The 20,346-nt window shown below is 42.5% G+C and overlaps 1 protein-coding gene across 3 annotated transcripts in view; it reads left to right on the top strand.

Annotated features, from left to right (window-relative positions):
- fhod3b (formin homology 2 domain containing 3b) overlaps positions 1 to 20,346 on the top strand; it is an 88,246-nt gene that overhangs the window by 26,422 nt on the left and 41,478 nt on the right. The window lies entirely within an intron of this gene.

Raw genomic sequence — 20,346 nt, 5'->3', positions numbered from 1 at the left:
TGCTGCGCCACGGTAGTCCTTTCCCGGATGGATCGATGGCGCCGCTTCATAAAACGAAGGCACCAAGACGGACCTCCTTTTCACTTCTTCTGCAAGCGTTATTGCCTTCAGTTAAATGGTAACTGTAGAGACGATTCTCCCGGCTGTTCTTTGCTCATGAATCCATTGCCTCGCCTTGTTTCCGCAGAAACTCAGCTTCGTCTTCTTGACTTGGCGAAGCTCGTTTTCCTGCTTCCTCCACTTGCGAACCATGGCTTCGTTGATCTTGAATTCTCTGGCGGCTGCTCGATTCCCATGTTCCTCTGCGTAACTGGTAGCTTGCAGTTTAAACTGTCCTTCCTATGCGTGTCTCTTCGTAGGTACCATTTTCGGGGGTCCTGAGCCAAACCGATGTTGTTTTGCACAATGCACATATACGGCGCTATATACCTACTGGGGGCGTGCCTTTAGCGTCCTCTGTCACGCGCACCCTTCCCCCTTTACGTCCGCATTCTGTCCTCAGTCAGGTCCGCCTTTCCTCTATATAAGCAGCGTGTCGGCAGGAAATGCTCGCAGTCACACAACAACATTTACAGATTTTGAAACTCGTGCACACATAAGGCGCGCCGCATTATAAGGCGCCCCGTCCATTTGGGAGAAAATTGAAGACTTTTAAGTGCCCCTTATGGTTGTGAAGATATGGTACTTTCTAGCAGAGTGACTAAGCAAAAAATAGAGAATTTGGAGGCATAACTTTATTTTTTTTGTTTTTTACATGATTGCGTTTGCCCGTTGCATATTTTGGTAGTGTTGCTTCCTGGGTTCATTGACCTTGTCTGTTTTGAGTAATTTATGCACGTCAGATGAAGTTTGGATGCGCCTTATTTTGCAGAGAATGCAACAAGTGCACATTTTCTACTTTCTGGTGTGTCATCCTGAAGCTTGTATCAGCAACACACTCACGCCAACTTTCCATTTGTGCGCCTCAGCGCAGTTGACCGAAGGAGGCGGCAGCAGCTGTGCTGGAAGAGCGTCCTGTGTGGAAAAAAATATCTCTGTTGTCTGCTCTTAATTATACCTTTAGCTTATGGGTAGCCTCATGTCCAAACAATTTTATTCACTAGCGTCAGCAATGGTCAAGTGCTCTAATAATTAAACAATTTTAACCAGTTAAGATACCTGCACTCAATTAGTATTAATTTTTTTAGGTTAGTGGCTGCAACAAAATAGCTACCTTACAAAACGACCATTAACTCTTAACGGCACCAGCATTTTTTATATATACAGTATACAGATGATACAGTACATATATGTGTGTGTGTGTGTGTGTGTGTGTGTGTGTGTATGTTGCGGCAGGAACCTTTTGTTCGATTATCAGTGAAATCCACGGAAGAACATTTTGCTTGTCGTCACCTGGACTTCTGACGTGGTTCGATAACGCCAAGACTTTTTTCCCGAATTGACGTTATTAGTAACAGTCTACAGTCTGCGGCAGTCAGCTACTTGAGCTCATAAACTATTGAATATGACACCGACTGCCTCCTCCCTCAAACAATCCTTCCGAGCCAATGTGACATGTGCTTCGACGCACTCCTTTTTCCTTTAACGGAGCAGATAACAGTTGTTTACTCTCAAACTTCATTTTTTTCCCCCCGCTTGATTTGGTTCTTATAATTGGAAGAACATCCAGTATAATTTCAATAAGTCTGCATATCATCACTTTTTTCTACTTTAACATAATCGAGGTGTTTGGATATTATGATTATAAGCATAAATAATATGCCAACAAGCTATTAAAACATGAATTGTACAGATTTTGGCGTAAACATGTCGTTTTCCTGCACCTGTCTTTTACAAGCTGACATTAGCAGACTCACGGCTTGTCGTTTTCTTCGCATTGTTCATAGGAAGCCATTATTATGGATGGACATTGTTGGCATGCAGTCTCCAACATTTGAACACATCAAACATCCACTTTGTAGTATAGATTTACTTTTCTGTTACAAAATGCGTCGCATTGTGGTTTGTTTTTATGAGATGCTTCTGTGATTGACTGGCAACCAGTCGACGGTGTAGTCTACCTGTGGCGCACTGTCGGCTGGGTTCGGCTCCAGCCCCTTGAGATAAGCAGTAAAGACACCGGATGGGCAAACTGCATTTCTTCTACTTCTACTGAAAAACAACTGAAATGGGATACGATCGTTGTTGGAAAGCGGTCATATTCTGAGATTGGAACAGTGATGTACTTACATGTTATTTCATAGTTCACAACATTTAAATGTCACATGCTGCCAGTTGGGTGACAGACTTTATAGCTTTGGTCTCTCAGAGAGCCGGGAGACGAGGTCAACCGGGGTTAACCCCGTCTCAACCTGTGAGCCACCTGGAGGACCCCGTGCACAGCTCACCAGGATTATGCTATCCCCTCCTACGCACGGGTTGCCTACATAAGGGTCATAGAGGTTTTGTCTCGTTCGCACGCGCTCTGTAGCTGACTTTGATGGCCGCGTATACTCGAAATCAGGCGTCAGCCATCTTTTTGAAGTGAGAGCTACTTCTTGGGTTTGGAGGCTACGCGCTGTCCACGGGCATCGTGTTGATGACCCCAGCTCTAAATGAATGAATGGGAGCCACTACTCGATCTCTACGGGAGATCGCTTAAATCGCTTCTTAGTCGGAGATGACAGCGGCAGGCGTGGACTGAGGACCAAGTGACACAAGCATAACCTCTGTAAGATGCCATCACATCCTGTCTTCCTCCTGCCACCTCAAGTTGAATTTAAGAGCATTGCAGGAGAGGAAATATTTGAGCAAGCCTGTGGTGTGTTTTAAAACATGAACTGACCTTCTTTGAGAAGTTCCTGTGGAAAGTTCTTGAATGAGAAATTCTCGTTTCATTATGTGTCTGGGAAATATGTCATACGTCGTCTTTTATGGTTTAAATTGAGTATGAATTTGCCGCACCGATATTTTTACACCAAAGCACTTTTTATGCCCCCCCCCGACCCCCGTTTCTAAATGGGGAATGGCGGTTTTCCGAAGCAGTGCGAAACACACAGAGGAATGTTCCCCCTGTAGATGTCATGTGGTGCGTGACTCTGCGCACCGCCAGGCCACGCTGGCTCGCTCCTGCTGCAGACACCAGCCGGAATTCTCATTTGACTTCTTGCTTAATCGAGAATATCATACACATATGTCTGCATGCAACAGGTATTATAGGAGGACCTGCAATACGACGAGCACATGTATTTGCCTTGGACCTTGCCTCTGTATCGGAACTAAAAATATATATATATCCAAAAGGAGCAGCAAGATATCAGACCGCTGCAGCAAAGATGAGACTGCGAAGTGTAATACGTCAGCATGGAGCGCTTGCACAGCAACGGCCTACGTTGAATGTTAGCTTGTGTGTTGTTGTCATCAAATGACAACGACAGTGTCAACCATATGGCCCATGTTTGGACCCCAAATTGACCAGGTACTAGAACTAGTACATAGCGGTACCTGGCAGTACCAATTTTGACACGCATACATTCAGGATATCATGTAGCTGGTACAGTGTGATGGGTTGGGGTCCGCAGGGCAAGTCTTGAGCTGTTTTTGGTCTGTTCCCCATCAGGAAGGCTGCCTCAGCCTGCTCGCGAGTGGAAATCTCGGGCTAGTGTTATCTTTGGAAAGTGTCGAGTCCACAGAAACCGGGAGCGAGGAGTCCAGTGTCGGCTAACGCATCCCGGGCTCACTTTTGCATTGAATGACAAAGAGAGCGCGGTGCAGCAGAATGAGGCGAGCTGAAGAAAGCATTAGTTGTTATTCTGAGTGACTAGACTCAATGAAGGGACATGAGGGGAGCTTTGGCTGCTCCGGTGGATAGTCCAAGATCTGGGCTTGCTTGGGGATTTCTGAGGGATGTGGGAAGAAAGAGCTCCATATGTGAATTGTATTGCTACTCGAGTCCCACAGTGAGGAGGGCCTCATCCGCTTAATGCAGGAATCCATTTCTTTCTATCCATCTATATTGCCCCTCATGATCATCCCAGAGAGCCAGCAGGGGATTGAATAGTGTCGTATACATTCAGCATGTTGCGCAGGGCGTGACAAATTAGCACCCCGCAGAAGTTTGGAATCTCTGCGGATGTTTGTCTCGACAAAACAACACGGTCACTTCCTGACTTGGCAAACAGAACGTTCTGCTATATTGTATCATTAACGGAAACATAAAGCTTTCAGGCAGTCTCATTTGAATCGATTTTTATACATTCGGTGCCAGATAGAAGCCTACCTTAAATTGAATGTGTTATCATAATGCGTTCACGTGGTTTGCATTATGATGAATCCAATTCTTGAGGACATGAAAATGAAATACAATATAGTTGGAAACATCCAACAAAAGCAAGTATATCATCATCATTTACACAATTTACTTCTCTCATGTAAGCAGTTGTTGTTTCATCAGACAAAATACCAACCTACTGTTTCCTGACTGGACTAATATAGTTATACCAACACCAAAGTCTTAACATCCGGCACATTTTCACACTTTTTGGGGGAAATTGCTCAGCTATAACAGCTTCTTCTTGCTGCCATCACGGAACTATACTTAATTAAGTTTGTCACTTGATCTTCCTGCATCACTAAAATAATCACACTGGTTTGTACTGTAGATCTTCTCAGCTATATAAAGAGCGATGCTGAGCGACTGACCTGAATATTAATAAGAAAACAGTTTTTTTCTATTTCGAGAACAGCTGGGTATTAGCGGGCTAAATTGCTGTTTCGAGACTTTCGCCTTGGGCCTCACATTTCAAATGCTATGTAGTGTATTTTTGTGGTGTGGTTTTACATGTGCTTGAATGTATATTTAGCCGAAGCCCTATCTCTAAACTGGTCAGCTGGTGGCCGGCAGCGAGGGGTTGCAGTGGTGTTCATTTATTTTCTGATCTAACCCACATGTATTCTGAGGACGGACAGGTTTCACTTTCCGAACATATGCGTACAGCAAACGCCAGATGTCCCTTTAGAAATGTTCTCAAATGTTAACGTGAATAAGTGTGCGATCCCTCGTCTCATTCAGATCAAATTTACTCAAATGATGAGGATGTTTTTATACTGAACCAGATATGGTTGGAGGCATTTGGTTCTCACATTTTACTGGCCATTATGTCAGCAATAAAAGTCAGCACCAAGCGCTTTCTTTCTGCCTTTTCCCATTTTTCTTGTGGCGTTTGCATTATGTTGACCGTTCTTGGCCATTCTGTGATTGGCTGTCGACCAGTCCAGGGTGTAACCCGCCGCTCCCCTAAAGTCATCCGGGATAGGCTCCAGCTCATCCGCGACGCTGATGAGGACAAGCGCTGTCTAAATCAATGTCGGGATGAAGCCGAACTGGCCATCGGCCCCAATATGCCAGTCTGGGACGTCGAGCAACCGTAGAAGACCCACGCAAGCATGAGGAGAACATGCAAAGCCCCACACAGAAATGCCAGAGTCGAGATTCAAACCCAGAACCTCAGAGCTGTGAAGTACCCGTGAGAACCATTACGTCCACTGTGCTGCGATGAATGAAAATGAAAATGCAATAACATCAACATGTTCTTAATTGAACTGTACCTACTTGATCGAAAAAAGGCTTTAGGCCGAAGTTACAATACATGATGCAACAATTTCTTTTCCCCCATGTGGCCTCGTTCGGGTAGACGTCATGGCAATCTCAGCAGCAAAACATTTGAATTTGGAAATTGTCAGACCCGACCAAATGTGGATAAAAATCAAATCTTAATCGGATATCCGCTCAAGTTACCGCAGTATTTCCGCCAATTCCAATGAAGTTGGGACGTTGTGTTAAACATAAATAAAAACAGAATACAATGGTTTGCAAATCATGTTCAACCTATATTTAATTGAATACACTACAAAGACAAGATATTTAATGTTCAAACTGATAAACCTGATTGTTTTTAGCATATAATCATTAACTTTTTTGGCTGCAACACGTTCCAAAAAAGCTGGGACAGGTGACAAAAAAGACGGAGAAAGTTGAGGAATGCTCACCAAACACCTGTTTGGAACATCCCACAGGTGAACAGGCTAATTGGGAACAGGTGGGTGCCATGATTGGGTATAAAAGGAGCTTCCCTGAATTGCTCAGTCATTCACAAGCAAAGATGGGGCGAGGTTCACCTCATTGTGAACAAGTGCATGAGAAAATAGTCGAAATGTTTAAGGACAATGTTCCTCAACGTACAATTGCAAGGAATTTAGGGATTGCATTATTTGCGGTCCATAATATCATCAAAAGGTTCAGAGAATCTGGAGAAATCACTGCATGCAAGCGGCAAGGCCGAAAACCAACATTGAATGCCCGTGACCTTCGTTCCGTCAGGCGGCACTGCATCAAAAACTGACATCAATGTGTAAAGGATATCACCACATGGGCTCAGGAACACTTCAGCTGCCGGCTTCTCTGGGCCAGACCTCATCTAAGGTGGACTGATGAAAAGTGGAAAAGTGTTCTGTGGTCCGACGAGTCCATCCATCCATCCATCCATCCATCCATCCATTTTCTGAGCCGCTTCTCCTCAATAGGGTCGCGGGCGTGCTAGAGCCTATCCCAGCTATCATCGGGCAGGAGGTGGTGTACACCTTGAACTGGCCGCCAGCCAATCGCAGGGCACATACAAACAAACAACCATTCACACTCACATGTACACCTACGGGCAATTTAGAGTTGTCAATTAACCTACCACGCATGTTTTTGGGATGTGGGAGGAAACCGGAGTGCCACGCAGGCACGGGGAGAACATGCAAACTCCACACAGGCGGGGCCGGGGATTGAACTCCGGTCCTCAGAACTGTGAGGCAGACGCTCTAACCAGTCGTCCATCGTGCCGGGTCCGACGAGTCTACATTTCAAATTGTTTTTGGAAATTGTGGACATCGTGTCCTCCGGGCCAAAGAGGAAAAGAACCATCCGGACTGTTATGGACGCAAAGTTCAAAAGCCAGCATCTGTGATGGTATGGGGCTGTGTTAGTGCCAATGCCATGGGTAACTTACACATCTATGAAGGCACCATTAATGCTGAAAGGTACATACGGGTTTTGGAGAAACATATGCTGCCATCCAAGCAACGTCTTTTTCATGGACAACCCTGCTTATTTCAACAAGACAATGCCAAATCACATTCTGAACGTGTTACAACAGCATGGCTTCGTAGTAAAAGAGTGCGGGTACTCGACTGGACTGCCTGCAGTCCAGATCTGTCTCCCATTGAAAATGTGTGGCACATTATGAAGCTTAAAATACGACAACGGAGCCCCGGAGTGTTGAACAGTTGAAGTTGTACATCAAGCAAGAATGGGAAAGAAGTCCACCGAAAAAGTTTCAACAATTAGTGACCTCAGTTCCCAAAAGTTTATTGAATGTTGTTAAAAGAAAAGGTGATGTAACACAGTGGTTAACATGACCCTGTCCCAGCTTTTTTTGGAACGTGTTGCAGCCCTAAAATTCCAAGCTAATGATTATTTGCTAAAAAATAAATATCTTTGTAGTGTATTCAATTAAATATAGGTTGAACATGATTTGCAAATCATTGTATTCTGTTTTTATTTATGTTTAACACAACATCCCAAATTCATTGGAATTGGGGTTGTACTTCATTTCTGACTCGAGGCTGGGAATCAGGTTATTGTTAAAGAATTTCAGTCATGCTCGGTAAAGTGTAGAAAAGTAAGGACCGAAGACAAACACGTTTATTTTTAATATGCCAAATTTAGCCATCGTGTACTCAATCTGTGTGGTCTTAACTTGTTTAAGCTTAAATTTGTTGCTTTCTAGTATGTACTCTGGGAGGTTAATTGTTTCATCGATTTAGTTTGTTTCCTGTCTGTGGTGCTTCAGAATCGGAGAATAAGAAATCAAATTAAACAAAATAATAATATTGTGCTGGAGGTTCTTTCGCTCTCAAAGCTATAGCTCGCTGACATCAGTCATGCGTTGAGGACATCTGACCGTGAAGGTGCTGGAATTCACTCGGGTGATCGTGACGCCACCCTTGAATTTGTGTAGCTGTGAATCGGGGGGTTTTGCCATCTCTGTTTGCGCCAACAGAACAATGCATCAAAAGGTGCACCTGGCCCTGTAAAAACATCTCATACAGCTTGGCAGTCACAGTGCAATGCAGCGCTCATATGAGCTGGCACAGCTTCACATCCACCAGCTGTGGAAAAAATTCCTCACGCCATATTTTCTATATGTTTCTAATAGTTTGCAATTTGCAGCATGGCAGTTAAACCATATTGTGGCTGTTTCTTTAATGGTATAACATGTAACCTTTTCACATTAAATTGTTTTATGGCTACACTGTAACTGCTATAATGCCAAATGTGTTCCGCTATACTGTTTTTCATTAATTGTATTTTTAGTCTCAGGACAATACAAGACAGTCTGATAAGGTGCTGCTGCTAATTGACAAGCTAAAGGCTCCTGGAATTTTAGCATTTAGGAGGCTGTAAACTGTTTTATAATTGTGATTGCACTGATATGTTATTTTCTTAAGCAACTTTTTGCAGATTTTTGTTTTATTTTTTATGCATCTTTTGCATTTTTTTTTTTGTGCAATTTCCAAACAAAAGTCTTCCACAGTATTTTTTCCTGATGCGAGTCTACCGTGAAACATTACTTCTTCCGTTTTCTACAGCGCTTCTCCTCATTAGGGTTGCATGGGAGCTGGAGCCCATTTTGGCGATCCACTTGGTGATCGGCGGTGTGCACCCTGGACTGGTTGCCAGCCCATCGCAGGGCTAATCCCATCAAATGATTACTACATTACACTACTACAGTGTTCTAAAATTGGTGTAGCTTCTATAGTAATATATGATAATACTTTATTGATACCCAGAGGGCAAATTTATAGTGACGTTGAACTTTTTTTTTGGTAACATAATCTGGTCATTTTTGGTCATCACTGACTGCAAATATGCCTGGTAAAAGTGACATCTAGGAGTGATACAGCCCCCTTCATGAAAAAAATACTAGACACAAATTAACCTGTAAGCACCTACATAGTTAGAAAAAAATCATAGCGCTCATGGTATCACAAAATGTGTTTTTGTTGCTTCCATGTCACGTGACGGGGTTTGTGGTCAAGTTTGTAGTGTCGATGGAAGATTAGATGTGACAGTGACTGACTCAGGCTTGCCACATATCAAACTCAGCTGAAGAAGAATTCATTTGTTACTTTGTGAGTTGATTGCGCTTGTTTGTGGTCTGAATGTGTTAGTTAGCTGTAATTGGATATGATGCTGCTATATTTTCTACTCAGTTTGCTCTTTGTTTGTTCTGCTTTTGCGGTTTCAAATTGCTGGGATGCACATGTTTTGGTTTCTGTCGACAACAAGGATTTACAAGGCTTTCATTTTCTCCTGCTCCAACTTGAATAGTCTTGTGAGCCCTCTAAAATGTATAATCTCAACAATTACATATTGTTATTCTTTAGTGATTACTGTTGCCATGCACTGTCTAATTTTAACGTTTAGGTTTTTCACATTAATTAGATTAGACAGACAAATTATTTGGGTTTATTTTAACTGGTTTCTATTCCCTCGAGGTAGGACAGAGCAAGATATTTTATATTTATTGTTCATGGCCTAACATGAAGCGACATTGGGGGTTTTTGTGCGAGTGTGATAGAAACAAATGGTAGTACCGTAGCTGTAATCCAGTTTATTAATGGATGTTGTGAATTTGGAGAGCAAAAAGTGAAAATGGATTGATGAAAAGATAGACTGAAGACAAGATCACTCAGAAAGAACCGAACTCTCCCTGGGCTCTTGCGCCACCCAACTCTAAAGTTGTCATAGTTTAGGGTGTAATCCTTGTATATTTGTGTTTTAATTACAATTTAAAAATTGGCCCTGACTTTTGCACATTATCGTATAACAGCAAAATCATATTCCATCTCAGTAAAGCGGAGACTTTGAGATGCAAGTAGCAGACTTACCCGCGGCAACTCCCTGCTTGGCAGTTTGAATAAACAGAGAAGGACTTAGTGACCTCACTGTCAAACACATTGATATGGATCTTCTCTAGCTTTGGAGGCACTCCTTGCCAGGCTTAGCACCACAACCCAAAACCAAACCCCCCACCCCCCTCCCTTTTTTTTTATTTCATTTCGTGCCCTTCTCAAATCACCTATTGAGATATTCTAAAACGAAACAAGGCGGCACGGTGGCCGACTGGTTAGAGCGTCAGCCTCACAGTTCTGAGGACCCGGGTTCAATCCCTGGCCCCGCCTGTGTGGAGTTTGCATGTTCTCCCCGTGCCTGCGTGGGTTTTCTCCGGGCACTCCGGTTTCCTCCCACACCCCAAAAACATGCATTAATCGGAGACTCTAAATTGCCCGTAGGCATGACTGTGAGTGCGAATGGTTGTTTGTTTCGATGTGCCCTGCGATTGGCTGGCAACCAGTTCAGGGTGTACCCCGCCTCCTGCCCGATGACAGCTGGGATAGGCTCCAGCGCGCCCGCGACCCTAGTGAGGAGAAGCGGCTCAGAAAATGGATGGATGGAAAACGAAACAAGGCCATCTCTGCAGCATGTATTTTTCATTGACACAAGGAAAAGACTAATGCCCAAACACAGAGAGGCTCAGTTCAAAATCCCACCATGTATCTGCTTGCAGAAGTTGACGGCTTGTTGGCTTGCGTGACAGAACGGGTCACAGTGGCGCTGCCAAGCGGGTCTGCGGCTGTCGCACACCCATCACACGCATGCAGACGTCATGCCTCTCCTTCCTCTTCTCACTGATGATGCCCATAAGTTCCAGAGATAAGTGGGAGACGCTAGGAAGTCTAAAAAAAAAAAAAAAAATACATGCTGGAAGTACAAGCTTGCTATCCCACAAAGCTTGCACAAAGTGTTCTTTCTGCTGTGATGATGCACATTTGACATCAGCGGCAGGGGAGACAGTTTTCTTTATATTTGTGTAAATGCTTGTTTTCGGGGAGGCTCTTCTATAAAGGGATGCTTTGTGGCTGTGTTAACATTAGCTGAGAGGGTAGAAAGAAAAAAAGAAAAGGTTGTGTTAGGAATCTCACTAAAATGCATCACGCATCCTCCAGCTTTTTCTTTTGACACTGCACAGTAAGCACATGCAAAACCACAAACATGTATTTTAAATTACAAAACTACCAGTGTGAGGAATGTTCAGCTGTTTCCAAATTCAGCCCAGATTATGTCTTTGAGTTTTCTAAATACAACACAAATAAATCAGAGAGATGAGTCATCTTTTGGGATTTATTACTCAAGGTCTCTGCCCAGCACACTGTACCTATATTATATTATCAGCCCAATGCGGAGCACCAAATCATGATATAAATCAGCAAAAGTACAATGCCGACAGTGTCTGGATTCAACGTTTGGTGTGATGTCTCAGGGGAAATTCCTTGGCCGTCTCACCTAGAAGATGAATCACAATGTTGAAATCAAACATTTGCAGTGTTGAGAACGAGATGCTGCTAAATAAGGGAACCAAAGTATAAGAACCACCTTTCACTACAATATCGGTTGTTAAATGAACCCCACCTGATGTGCAGCAAGGTAGCGTTTAAAGCGGTATCCACTATTTGCTATTGAATTTGGTGGTGGTGATGGTTATCTGCCTGTCAGTCGGTCGCCATGTCTGTTCTGACTGTCATCTGATGACTACGGCTCATCTCAACAAAGCTCCACTCATCAGTCACAAATGACAAGCTATCGCACTGGCTTGGTGGGCAGAGAATTGCCCCCCACAGATCCCAAAACAAAGTGTATTTTTCTAAAGGGACAATTAGCCCTTGACGAAGCAGCCAGGCTCTAGGGGTTGATGATATCAGGGAGTCAAAGGTCACTTTCTGAAGTGGAAAGTATCCAGTGGCACAAACCTCCTCTTCCAGTGGGGAAAACTACACTCGTGCTTTCTTGGTTTCTTGGTTGCTAAGTTAATAATAATAATAATCGCTGATAGATTGGTAGTTCATTTGCCGGAGCCAACTGATTCCACTTCTACACAAATTATTTTTAAAGGGGTAGTATATCTATCACGGTGCTGTTTGCTCTAAAAGAACCAGGTTGGTTTTAATGAAACAAGGTGGAGGAGTGGGTTCAGTCAAGCATGGAGGAAACCATTAAATTCAGGAGCAGAGCTGCGCATAGTCATTATTTTCCCAGGTAATATTACGCAGACCTCCACATGTAGGCCCCCTTTCATTTTGATCTTTGAAAAAGCTGTTTTTATTATACTTATCACAACATTTAAAATATATATATATATATATATATGTTGAAACACTGTGACCTGTTTTAGTGAAAATCTGAAATAAATGTTCCCGTAGGAAATAATGGGAATAGAAATGTGTCTGAGTCAAATGTAAGTATATTTTAACATTCTTAACTGTCCTACAAGTGTGTAAAAAAAAAAAAAAAAAAAAAAAAAGAGTTAACTGTAAATATTAAGACGTTAAAACAATAAAACGATAATGGCTTAACTTAAATAATGAAGGCGAAATGCTTCGTGGGGCACTGCTCTCAATCTTCACACAAGTGTAAAAAACTGCCAAACAATACAACAGTGATAAGAGACAATATGCTGCAAACTAGCATCGCAAAACCCGGCATTGTGCAATTCCTGCCAAACATGGAATTGAATTTCTCTTTCCTTTAAAAAAACTTCTTTTAAAATAAAATCTTTTTAAACCATCCTGTCATCTGAAAATCGAAACTATCTTATTCTTTCATTTTAAACCTGTTGTCTACAACGTATTGGCAATCGTGGAGAATGTAAAAAAAAAAAAAAAAAAAAAAAGCAACGCTAGATTTGCCAAGGAAATCCTCCGTTCCTGTGATCAAACATAACAAAAGCGTTTGAATGAGACCAAATAAAATAGCAAGCCCATTACCGTGACATGTAAACAAAAATGGCCGTCTCCACCTCTGGATCCTATTAACAACGTTTCAGTGTTTGTTCAAATCATTGAGCAAATGTAGTCGTTCGTGCCCATCATGTTCTAGTATTATGCAAATCTCTCTGTTCGTTTGAAGGCCGCCATTGTTCTAAATCCAAACACAGCTTGTGTTTGTAAGTCTGTAATGGTTTTGGTGTAGTCCGTGCCGCTTCTCTAGCGTCTTTTTGTTCCAATCATATAATATTTAGAATATATAGAGATTGTGTTGTCCGTTAGCTAAATCCTGTGGCTTCTACAAAGAGTGCAATGGCGGCTTTGAGGCCTTTATGGAAGCCAGGTGCCTTGGTCAAGTGTTTCCAGAGTTCCGTTTATCTGGGTCGGGTCAGAATCAAGTGACTCTGACACCGTTTGCAACCACTTGAAGACATTTAAATAACGATGGATTCAATCATTTCAAACTCGCTCTCAAACATCGTTCGGTGCGCTCTGTCTTTCTTCAGCTTTTTCCGATTGACAAGTGGTACAAAACCCCCAAATCTTACTCGTACTTATGTTTTTGTAAAGCAAACATTACAGTGAGTACAAATTGACCGCTTGACCGCACAAGATGCTTTCACGGGTTTTCCATTGTCTGTTTTTCCCTTGGCATTTTTGAGAAGAAATCAGCCATACAGGTTTAAAGCCACTTAATTTGAAAATGAGGTTAGATGTAGCAGGGGAAATGTTTTGCACAGAGTTGGCAAGCTAATACCATTGATAGGTCTGGTGAGGACATCGAAGCGGGCAAGCAAGCGTTACAATCAGTGCACAAGCCTTAATACCCCCTACTGCTGATGGCCAGGAATCACTTGATGTGGTTTACTTTGAGCTATTTTGTATTCCATTCGCAAAGTCGGGGCTGTGCACCAAACCAGATTTCTTTTCAAAGTATATACAGAGCTAGAAAACCATGAGGAAATATGTATTCAATTGGAAGTAAAAACGTATTGGCTCGGCGTGTCAGCGTCTCGAAAAAGGCTGTTTTGCTTCCATGATTGGGCATGAACCTGTATGAAATCACCTTCTATTAATCGCCTCGTACTGAGGGTTAACGAGAGCACCTTTTCTTCAAGGTCTTCTTGTTTTTTCTTTTCTTTCCTTTTTTCAGAAACACTGAGCGGATTGCACTGGTATTGCTCACAACCACTACCAGATGTGCTTGAAACAGTTTGGTGAAGTTGGCAAAGGGTCAAGACAGAAGAGAAAGAGAGGGGTGGAAAGGAAAGGGGGAGTACTGGAAGGATGAAGTACCTAAATGTAAAAACATGTACCAGCCAGAATCTGGTGCCAGTGTGCTCGGGCCTAGTTGTCTGAACTTGTTATGGTGTAATTATGCAGGGCAGCTGCGTGCGCTCACATAAACATTATTTTCACATTTTCCTCAAATTCCCAGTGAATAATGCATGAATCTCAGTTTAGTCCATTGAAACTGAACATTTGCTTGTTTCCCCCGTTGGCATGGTTGGTTTGGTCAGGTGTCAACACGCTAATCAAACTGGGGCATGGAGCAAACCAACTCTTCTCGGTGGTCTTGGTATGGATCCAAACAAACTTGGGCCCTGTTCGTTTGGGGTGAGAAAGCAATCCGACCTCTACTGTATTTACTCCAGCTGTCAGAAACCCGTATGTGACCCTAAAGGGCACAAGGCTGACAAAACGGTAAACAAATGAAACCGGTGATTTCATGTTTTGATTTTAAGATGGATCTTATGTTGTCTTCTTTACCTGGAGGAAAGCAGACCAAAGGTGTGAAAGCCAATGACAAAATTGAGACATATGTCTGTGTCAATATGGAAGTCTACAACTTAGTGCCGATCGGCGATACATTTAAATCCCATTCAACTTTCGTTTGTTCTAATTGTTGCTCAGCGACACCATTACGATACACTCCTTACTTTCACCAGACACTTGTCAAATGGTATCAAATGCGCTAGTAGAGATGGCTCATGAATATGTAAGCGAATGCAAATATTTGTGCACTTTCAGATAACAATAATCCAACCTAATGTGCTTGATTCACCGATATTTAAGACTGCGAGATTCCCTTTGCTTTCTTGGTACGTGTAGTTGCAGCCATGCGTAAAGTTTACCCCCTGCTGAGTCGCGATCAAAGTCTGTACTGTATGTCTTCTTCCTTCCCCTTGATGGCATAGTTAAGCCTGTTAATTCGCTCGTTAAAAAAAAAAAAAAAAAAAAAAAAAACACCAACCAGAGACTGTCCTCTAGTGGCTGATTGAACAAAACAATCAAACAAATCCACTATCTCTATTTCACTATTTAATGAATTGTATCTTATTTAATGTCTTGTTCAAGGTTGTAAGTCGCATACGAACTTATTTTTTCCTGTTAAAGGCTGCCAGGAACTTCTTATCTCTGTCAAAGACACACAAAAAAACAATTAAAAACAGGTTGTGATCACCATTTATCATCCTCATATGTTTATATTTTGTTGACATACCTTTTCATATCTTTGGATCATAATCTTGGCAAAATCCCAGATGTTTATACAGTGACTGACTTTTGCTAAATAAGGGAAGAAATCACAAGATTGTGTCTTGCCTGAAGACGGCAGAGTCTTTTGTGCTGTGAGTCAGAGCAACTTTTTTTTTTTTTTTTACCTGATCACAAAGTGCAGGTGCTGTAGGCGTTCTGATCAATCGTCCCCCACCTTAAAAGTGTCACGCTGTTGGGACGCATGACTGGCTCTTAATGGGGCTTGTCCAAAATCTTGCCATTTTACCCTTTAATGCTTAGACGTTTATTAAGATGCAGGTATGTCTCCACACCTGGAAAAGTACATCATTTCTATTTAAGATATTTTAGAATGCCCATTTTTCAACAAATTAGATGACACAATATTATGTTTGATATGATTTTAGGTTTTTTTTTTTTTTTTTTTTTCATAGAGCCCAAATTTCTACTTTCACATCTTGCTCGTGTGATATTGTATATTTTTTGTGCATTGTAATCTGGGTGTAGGATTTAGTCTATCCATTGGGATCCGAATCACACATTTAAAAAAAAAAATTTTTAAATAGTGAAATGCATCAATACGATAAGTTTGAAGATAGCAAACATGTTTCAACAAAATAGTTGAAAGGCCAATCGGCAGCGTGGGTGGGATTATTATGATTGGCTTGCCAAGCAAATATTTAATCCTTATCTAGCAGCACCAGCTGGAGTGGGGAAATGTCTAATATGATCTACAAGGGGTAAAACAGAAAACACATCAGTCATCAGAAGTCAGTCCCCCTTGAGAGGGTTCCAGTTTGGCAAACAGGTTGACACAAAAGCAATCCCTTTCAAAATAACATGACAGGCAAAAACACTGAGTTGAATGTTAATTTTGTTCCATTTGTTTTCAGTTCATATCCCGGCTCTGTAATTGCGCCGGAGATATTCTCGCGAGTCTACGATGGCTTTTCTCTCAGGGTGTCTATAGTAGTCGCTAAACTGAACCTTTCCCAGAGTCTGCCACCTGTCAGCAGTCGCATCGCGCTTCACACCAGCTTAGCATAGCGAAGCCGGTGCCAAGGCGAAGGAATGCGACATGACAGGGCACCCGTGCAAGGCCAAGATTGTAGCGATAGCTCAAGACCGCATATTATGTGCTCGGAATAACATGAATGCCTCATTTTACGTCTGCGGTTAACCATCAGAGAATTTTAAATAAAGCTCATTTATCACTGAATGTCTTGTGTGGATTATTTACAAAAGCTTTTCCCGTTAAGACTTGCAGAACCACATCCAAAAGTGGGGAGGTGTACACACTCTAGGAAAACAAAGTCATGAGCTGGCTTGTTGGGTGCCTGTGTTGTCAGTGGTCGCTGGATCACAGTTAATGGCTTTAACTGCTCACAGCCAAGAAAAGAGATATTACATTGCACCTGAGAACATATCGCTGTTAACATTTGCTACATATTTGAGTCAGATTGTGCGTAATTGTGCACTGGCCTATGACATGCACAGCGTGGGTGTTCTTCACTTTGGCGCAGGCTGTTTTTCATTTTCCATAGGCTTTTAGAGCGACAGAAGATATCGCGCGTGTCATCGTTACGATTGTAGCGTTCGTGCTGACTAAAGCACATTTCATCTGCTTCCAGGTGTCTACGGGCTGCTTTTCCTCACTGTTACACTCTCCTGTTGGAACGTAATTCAGCTGTATGACAATGCGTCATTCGTATGCGTTGCATGTTCTTGCAATTGTTCTCAGAAGAACTGAAAAGGACATTGTAGGAAAAGATAAGGACTGTAAAACATTTAAACCCAGAAGTACCCTACATACATGGTTGACATGCCACTAATGTAATAAGATTTAGGGATTAAATTAGGGTCTGGGCGTATAACCTGGTATATACTGTCGTTTTATCCCATATTACATCAATTTTTAACTACCGGTAAATGCAAAGCCATCTGGCGATTGTCACCAGGGAAGCAGTCTAATCCAGCCTTCACTGTCTACTAGCCACCTTGTGTACAGCCTTTTCCTGCAGCGTAGAGCGTCCTGATTAGCGTCACCTGAAACGAAGCCTAACGCAGTTGACGATGGGCGAGAGGCGGGGTGCAGCCCCGGATTGGTCAGCAGGCAATCGCGGGGCACTTATACATAGACAACCATTCGCTCTCACATTCGTTAAGAGTCTTCAATCAAGCTTCCAATTTAATTGCAGCATATGAAATGCAACATTTTGAATTGTCAATGAGCTTGCGAATGAATTTGTCTCTTTTCTTGGTTGAAAAGGAAAATAAAGAGCAGTACAGACTGAATACATCAGATACAGAATTTATGTGCAATATGAAAGCCATGACCTTGAATTTTAACCGACACAGTTACAAAAATACAGACCATGACCATCATCTGTGGGTGGTTAGCACAACTTCTTAACTCTTGAGAAGATGATTCCATTTAGCTGTGGTACAGCTGGACCTGACAGACTGCCTCCACCCCCAATCGGAGCGGCTTCAAACGTTGATCCGCTAGTTTGTAGTATGTGTGTCAGGCTTTTGTCTGGTGCTCTGAATGGCGGCATGCCTTTAGTCGGTATCTGTGTCAGTGGTGCTTAGCTCGGGGAAACCCTGCCGAGGAGGTGAATAGAGGGCAGCGGGCGACATCAAATCAAAACAGAGGAAAGGAAAGGGTGGGGGTGCTTAAGGGGGGGGGGGAGGGGTAGAGTGGGTCACCTGGTAAGGAATGACTCACTTGGCTGGCAGGTCCTAATGAAAGTTTTTGCCTTGCTGTCATGCATATCTGTGCAGAGCCAACCAATATTTTTCCCTACTGAGTCACTCTGACAGCATCAGATAGCATCTTGATGTGTGGTCAACATACATATTACGCAGGCACAACAAGAGAGCTTCAGGCTGCCATGCCCGTCAAGCACCAACAACTTCTGAATAAAAAAGGATCTTTGAAGAAAACCAGCAGAATCTGAGAGACTCAAAGACATGTCACTGCTGGAATTATCGGGACTGACAAAAACCTAAACTTGGACCGTATGGCTTCCGTAAACACGTCAATAAACACCACAATCCAATTTCCACTCGGGCACAATGTGTGCCGTTGAGCTCTGTGGGGTAGGTTTTATGTTTGTATGAACTTGGCTATGGTATGTCTTTGCATCCAATGGGCCAGGCGCGATCGGGTATCACAGCCCAGTAACACAACCCCCCCCCCCACACCCCCCCCCACCCCATGCCCAGCTCCCAAGAGATTGGAGATGTCATGCCCTCCACGAGATGTTGAGGAAATCCAGCTTTACCACATCTGGGAGGGAAATACAATTAGAAGGAAATTATGGTGGTTTATTTGCACATCTTTATCTTCTGAACAGCAACATCTTTTCACTGTCTGCTTGTGGTGTGCTCATGATCAGATTATGCGGCAGTTTATTGCTTGTTTGGAGTTTTCATCTCTCCCCCATGTCTCTGCTTTTTGTGTGCTTAAACTTTCACGCCCTGTGAGTCCTGTGAGGCCTTCCTATGGCTCCCAGTGACAGAGACCTCTTCAGTCTGTGTGGCCAAGGCTCAGTTTGCTCTAATCTAAACCGTCATCGCCACATGGCTTCCATCATAACACCCAAAGCATTTCCAGGCAACAGGAACAAATTAATGAATGTCTTTATTCCATTGTGCACATTGTGAGCAGCCTTTGTGTGTGTGTGTGAGAGAGAGAGAGAGAGAGAGCGAGAGAGAGAGACAAAGAAGGTGCACATACATTGGTGCAGACATCATTTTAAGTATTACTTGTCGTCAAAAACCAAACACCGAATGTGAGCTCAGTGTTACCTGCATTGCTTCCAAATAATTTCCAGTGCTATAATCTGCTTTTATTGTCCCTTCATTCACACCTTCAGTCAGGCAGAAGAGGGTAATTCCTGGCTAGTAGCATGTTAAACGTCAATGTCGGGAAGTCATAAAAGCAAATTTTATCTACTTGTTTTTTTTTTTAATATAAACTCTGTTAAGATTGACTTTTTAACAGCACTTCAAACCAGCAAGAATGTGGCAAAGCATTCGTCTTGTTGCTCTTGTGATTTACTATGTAATATAGTTGCTCAGCAACACTGGCAAATACTGAATTTAAATTGCCTGCAACATATTTTCTTATTTAAGATACAGCTCTAAGGGTCTCCACTAGGTAGCTTACCACTTTTAGAAACCTGATTTGGTGGGGGACTTTTCTATTTGAAATCCGTAGTTGTAAGAAAGTGAAATCCAGGTTCCATAAAAACATCAACATGAGACATGCGAGACAACAACAATAGCCGAGAAGTGCGGTTGCCTCTATTCGTCTATTTTCAGCACAGATTTTATTAGAAAAGAGACTGTGGGCAGTCAGAAGACAGAACCATGCAGAAAAGTGGAAACTTTATTATATAATTCTCTCTATTTTTGTAATTTGTCACCATGTATCTAATGTGTTGCAATGGGAGGATAAATCTCCTTGACCAATGAGTGAGCAGCTGTGGCATACTTCACACAAACGGTACCGGCTTGGTACGCCGATGACCAGGTGCTAGAACGAGTACTTAGTGGTACCTGATTTTACATGACCATGCTGTAGAAAAGGGGCAATAGAGTAATACTTGGCCCCAATGGGGCATTGCACCACAGATATACATCAATTTCTTCTTCAGGACAAATTCAAAACCCATTTTTCTTGAGTTCATTGTCAGAGCCATAAGCTTAAGGATTTTCAATCCAAAATGTTTTTTTGTTTTTTTTCCCCTGAGCTTCTTCATTTCACTTGTGACTTTTCTCGCTGTTAATCAGTGGTCAACCTCCCCACCAATAAAGAATCCACCCTAAACTTTTCTCTTGACGGGGAAAATTTCCCCGTCAAGAGGACATTTTTGTTTGCGATTCATCTTTGCTTCAGATTAAACATGAGGG

This window comes from Phyllopteryx taeniolatus, chromosome 6 (assembly GCF_024500385.1).
Source record: "Phyllopteryx taeniolatus isolate TA_2022b chromosome 6, UOR_Ptae_1.2, whole genome shotgun sequence".
In the NCBI taxonomy this organism is placed as follows: domain Eukaryota; kingdom Metazoa; phylum Chordata; class Actinopteri; order Syngnathiformes; family Syngnathidae; genus Phyllopteryx; species Phyllopteryx taeniolatus.
This window is presented reverse-complemented; position numbering and strand designations above follow the sequence as displayed.